Source organism: Oncorhynchus gorbuscha, linkage group LG14 (assembly GCF_021184085.1).
Source record: "Oncorhynchus gorbuscha isolate QuinsamMale2020 ecotype Even-year linkage group LG14, OgorEven_v1.0, whole genome shotgun sequence".
NCBI lineage: Eukaryota > Metazoa > Chordata > Actinopteri > Salmoniformes > Salmonidae > Oncorhynchus > Oncorhynchus gorbuscha.
The window spans coordinates 56,201,169-56,207,055 of NC_060186.1; the positions used below are offsets into that span (position 1 = coordinate 56,201,169).

General features: G+C 42.7%; 1 long non-coding RNA gene across 1 annotated transcript; it reads left to right on the forward strand.

The window, feature by feature from the left end:
* Nucleotides 1–3,713: 3,713 nt before the first annotated feature.
* On the forward strand, nt 3,714–5,624 carry LOC123994619. The gene is made up of 3 exons (XR_006831681.1): nt 3,714–3,918; nt 4,120–4,194; nt 4,297–5,624. It is a non-coding gene; the product is annotated as an uncharacterized LOC123994619 (long non-coding RNA).
* The last annotated feature ends 263 nt before the right edge of the window (nt 5,625–5,887 follow it).

Consider the following 5,887-nt stretch of genomic DNA (forward strand, 5'->3'; position numbering starts at 1 on the left):
CAGGGGTGTCAAAGTCAAATGGACGGAGGGCCAAATAAAAATTTTAGCTACAAGCCGAGGCCGGACTGTTCGAATGTTCATTGAAAATTTTTTAAATGACGCATATAGTCTAGTGAACCTAATTGAACCTACTGAAAACCTAACAAATATATTCCAATATGATCAGATAAATAAAGCAATATTTTCTTATGGCTCTGTCAGTAATCTTTAATTTTCAACAGACACAAAGACAAATTTCCTTTATATAAAAATCCCCATAACATGAACATTAAATGAAAGAAACCGGTATTCAAGGCACCATCAGTAGCCTATATTTTCTATTTTAGCAAAAGTGGGCTAAATTTACTTCAAAGAAAAAAACAATAATAGCAATTTTCTATCATCCACTCAACTGAAATATTTTTAAAATATAATTGGATTGAAATACAATAAAATAAAGTGCAAAAATCTATTAATCAAAAACAACACTTTGTTTAAGGAGAAGTAACATGCAGTGAAAACAAATATTAAACTTTAACTTTTAAACTTGAACTGAGTAAAAACTCTAAATATGTGATTGCACAGTAATGTTCACTTGTTTGAGGTTGAGGGTGATACTTGGTGGTGTCCCATCTTTTCCACAAGTTCATCAATGTTCGGGGTAAGGCTCTGAGCTGAGGAAATCCTCAGAATTGAGTGGAGGTGTTCAGCAGTAAGTCGACTTCTGTGTGATGTTTTGTTCAAGTTCATCAAAGAAAACAGTTGTTCACACAGGTATGTGCTGCCAAACATAGACAACGTTTGAGCAGCCTGGATGCGCAGCTGGGGCATTGTGTCGGGGAGGAAACGGGCGAACTCCGCAGCACCCACTGCCGCATATTTTGCCCTCAGTGCATCATTGCATTGGAGGTCAATCAACTCCATTTGGAGGTTTGGTGGTGAGCTTTCCACGTCAACAGCAAATGGGTTACCGAGCAGTTCCAACCTGCTTTTTTGTGCTTCAAAGTCAGCAAATCGGCGTCGAAAGTCAGCGGCAAGCATACCTATTTTATCAGCCAACTGTGCGCTCGGGAACGCACTGGTAGAGAGCTTCTCTTTCATGGTCTGGCAGCTGGGAAAGTGGCTCAAATTTTCTTTCCGCATCTGCGTCTCCCACAGAGTCAGTTTGGTTTTAAATGCCTTCACTGTACTGTACATATCAGAGATGACACGATCCCGACCCTGCAGCTGCAAGTTCATTGCATTCAGATGACTCGTAATGTCACACAGAAAAGCCATTTCACACAGAAACATTTCGTCTCGGAGTTGTGTTGTGTCTTTCCCTTTGCTGTCCAAGAACAGACAAATCTCCTCACGAAGCTCGAAACATCTTTGAAGCACCTTTCCCTGGCTTAGCCATCGCACCTCTGTGTGATAAGGCAAATCACCATGCTCCGTTTCTAACTCCGTCAGAAATGCCTTGAACTGGCGGTGATTCAAACCTTTGGCTCTGATAAAGTTAACTGTGCGCGTGATGATGCTCATTACATGCTCCATTTTCAAGGCTTTACCGCACAACGCTTCCTGGTGTATGATACAATGATAAGCTGTCAGCTCACCTGTCGCGTTTTCCTCTTGCATCTTTTCCCGTATCTTCGCCACCAGTCCGCTCCTGTGTCCACACATCGCAGGTGCTCCGTCGGTTGTCAAACCCACGAGTTTTTCCCAAGGCAGCTCCATCTCATTTACACATCTTGACACCTCTTCATACAAATCATGCCCCGTAGTTGTGCCATGCATAGGACGTAAAGCCAAAAACTCCTCTGTCACGCTTAGGCTGGAGTCCACTCCGCGGATGAAAATTGACAACTGGGCAATGTCAGAAATGTCGGTGCTCTCATCCACAGCCAAGGAATATGCAATGAAATCTTTTCCCTTTTTCACAAGCTGCTCTTTTAGATTGATGGACAACTGGTCTACTCTCTCGGCAATGGTGTTTCTGCTCAGACTCACATTTAAAGAGTTGCCTTTTTCTGGGCAAACTTCGTCACAAACTTTAATCATGCAGTTTTTGATGAAATCCCCTCCGTAAATGGCCGGGCTGATTTAGCGATCTCTTCTGCCAAAATAAAACTGGCCTTGACAGCAGCCTGGCCTTGTGATTTGGCTTTTTTGAACAGAGCCTGTCGAGATTTGAGGCCTCGTTTTAATTCCTCTGCCTTTTGTAGCCTTTGTTCCATGTCCATATTCTTGTTTTTGTCCGCGTGTTTCGTTTCATAATGTCGTCTCAGATTATACTCTTTCAGTACCGCCACACTTTCTCCACACAGAAGACACACAGGTTTTCCAGCTACCTCCGTGAACAAATACTCCGACTCCCACCTTGTTTGAAACCCCGGTTCTCAGTGTCCACCTTCCGTTTTGCCATTTTTGATGGGTATCTGAAAGTTAATTTTACTGTGATGCTGACAACTGCTGTGCCAATAAATATTGAAATGAAGCAGCCTACTGCTCGGTGCGTCACCGTTGCATTGTGGGAAATGTAGTATTGGTGCGTGTAAAAGATCTGCGGGCTGCCGGCTTGCTGCGGTCTGCGGGCCGGTTCTAATAATAAATCAAGATCATCCCAGGGGCCGTAAAAAACCTTCTCGCGGGCCGGATGTGGCCCGCGGGCCTTGACTCTGACATATGTGCTCTAGCCTTTGGGAAACTCCCTCCACACTCCAGTCAAATTGGGCACACTCCGCTCCAGGTCCGCTCCGCTCACATAGGTCTACTCTGATCTGTTCCCACTGTGAATACCAACCACTTATATTGTCCACCAGGTGTCAGTAAAGGACAACAGTAGAACAACCAACACTTACATGCACTGAGGGACTGTCATTGAGCTGAAAAAGTGAATAGATAGTGTATCACTATGGAGTGCAGTGATATGTTTGGTAAACTTGTTGAACATGCCAGAACACCAAACAGTCAGTAACCCCACTCTTCCTTCCTTGTCAAGAATAGACACTATGTCTCTTGAAAAGGAAACTGAAACCACAATGCACACTGTCATTAAAGGCACACTCTTCAGGAATGGAGGAAGCAGAGTGATGGCATGTTGAAGTTGGCAAGCCAGTGGGGTTGGTGGATCTTGTGATTAGGATGCCACACTCCTTAATTAGTGAATACCCTCAAAGACTGGGCAAACATAAAACTTGTTAAAAATGACATTTTAACATGCAAATAACAATTGATTTACGTTGATACATTTTTAGTTCTTAAGTAATGATTCAAAATGAGTTCATCAGAGCGGCCAGCACGCAGGCTCTTTCAACATGATGGCAAATCCAGCCCTCTGATTTTGTAACGGTTCCGTAACCACAGATGCTGGGAGAAGGGAAGGAAGTAAAGGGTGAGTATTTAATAATACATAAAGAAACTAAACAAGAACAGCATCTGGACAAGAGAAAAAAACAACATCAATGCAGACACGGGGATGAAACTGAGGAAGTGACAGATATAAGGGAGGCAAACAATTACCGTGATGGAGTCCAGGTGAGTCCGATGAAGTGCTGGTGCGCGTAATGATGGTGACAGGTGTGCGTAATGATGAGCAGCTTTGCGGCCTCGAGCGCCAGAGAGGGGGAGTGGGAGCAGACAGGACAGATTTGGGTGTGCCGACACTCACACATGATGCTTTTTTTCTAACAGAATGTGACATGTCTGTCTAACCTGTGTATATTTAACCCCCTCTCTCATGTTCCCAAGTGACTCCCCCAAGCTGGTGCGCTACATCCATGACCGGGGACTGAAGCTGGTTGTCTACTGGGACATGGGCACACGCACACACGTGTGGGGTTGACCCTGGTACCCCCTTGGACAAGATCACTATAGATGCTCAGACTTTTGATGACTGGAAAGTGGACATGCTGAAGTTTGATGGCTGTTACCCCAACGCTACAGAGCAGGAGCAGGGTGAGAGGGGGATGAAGAAGAGAGGAGAGATGGATGGAGAGTGGGAAATAAAGTTGGATGGATAGATTAGGGGAGATACAAAGACTTTGGAGAGCTGGGGAGGGACATGTTCAAACAAGAGATAAGTGGTTTACTCAACTCTCAGCTTTTTGCTTGAACACGCTTCTTTCTTTCCTTCTTTCTTTCTTTGCCATGTCTTAGGCTCTGAAATCTACCAGGCACCTCATTGGTTACTGCTGCAGTTGGCCCGCCTACCAGGGTGGACTCCTTCCCTAGGTAAATCCAATATCACTAAAAAGGATGGGTTATCAAACCCTATCGTTAGTCAATCCATATTATGTACAGACAATATGAAGTAGTTGACATTTTCTTCCGCAGGCGAACTACAACCAGCTAGAAGAGATCTACAACCTGTGGCGTAACTATGGCAACATAAAGGACTCATGGGCTTATTGTGCTGAGCATCACTGATTGGTTCTTCAACAAGCAAGATGTCCCTACAGCCTATTTTCTCTCTCTCTCTCCACACCATAGACACATGTTGGTGTGAGAGTGGTGAAAGGGTTTGCTGTCCCTTTTTTGCTTATTTCTGTCTTTCTATATATATTTTATTGGGTAGGTAGGTTAAGTGATATATTTTAGTGGTTGTCATGGTTGTCGTGATGGAGACCAGGCAGTGAATTATCCGGTTTAGGTAGGTATAATAACTCTTCAATCAGACAATTAACATGGAGTCCACCGAGCTACTGGTCCTCATTGCTAGTGTCGTAACGTGACTTATTTATTAAATGTGAATACTGTTGTATTATCAAATCAATTCTCTATCTATAATTATTCTGTGATTAAATTAATCACAGAATAGTAATTAACTAGGAAGTTGGGGCACCATCGGAAAATGTTGTTTATAGAGTTACAATTTCCCAAATATAACTCTTCAGATATTTTATTATCTTATCGATTACAGTCTTCTATTAATGTATTATTACCTCATCAGTCTCATTCCTGAATGTCGCAAACCCTTGGATATCTGCACGAATCCTGACATAAATCATGAATCAGAGATATACAAATTGGCTTAATTATTTATTTACTAAGTAACAAATCAATTACATGAATACACCTAGAGTAGGTCATACATTGTTTACTAACATGTGGCAAAGAAAAGTCCCTAGTGGACGAAACCGATATGATGGCTTGGTAGACAAAGGAAAGGGGTGGGGACAGCTCAAGAGGGGTAAATTCAAATTTTATAACGATACTCATGGAAAAGCTAATACTTTGAACATGAGCAACCACTCATTCGAAAATAAATGGCAATTTACATATTTACTATTGTATGCCTTTGTTGTCCCTCTCTGCGAACACCGGTCCGTCTACTGGATAGATTGTAAAGTCTCTGGTTCGTCCACCAGAGATCAAAGTCTTTCGTAGTTGTCGTTTTCTCAGCTGGCTCTGGATAGTGTCTGTTGTAATGGATACGTCAGACGTACTATTCGGTCGTTCGACCGGTAGCGTTTACCAGACTAAAGTACAGCTGCAGCCTGAATAATTGTTCTTTAGTTTGTAGATTTCTTAGCCATTTCAACGTAGAAATGATCTCTATGTTCTCTGGTCTTGTCCTTCGGAGTTGCTAACCATTTCAACATGTAACGACAGCTTCCATGTTTTCTGGTCTACTGTCAATTTATACAACATTCAGATGCAAACCCCATAATTGAGAATTGTATACAAATAAAGAAACAGTAATGTATGTCTCCCGTCCTTCATGAGGTCACCAAATGAAACAAACTCGACATGACTGTTCCTTAAGTGTTTCCGGAATACTCCAACTGCTTCGAATACAGAAATACTGTTCAATTATTCAACCTTTTGATGTCCAAGTGTCTCTGTGTTCCACAGTCACATTACATACTCAATACCACAGAGCCCAGAAGCAGCGTATTTTATGACTGCCATAAAGAGCCCCCCC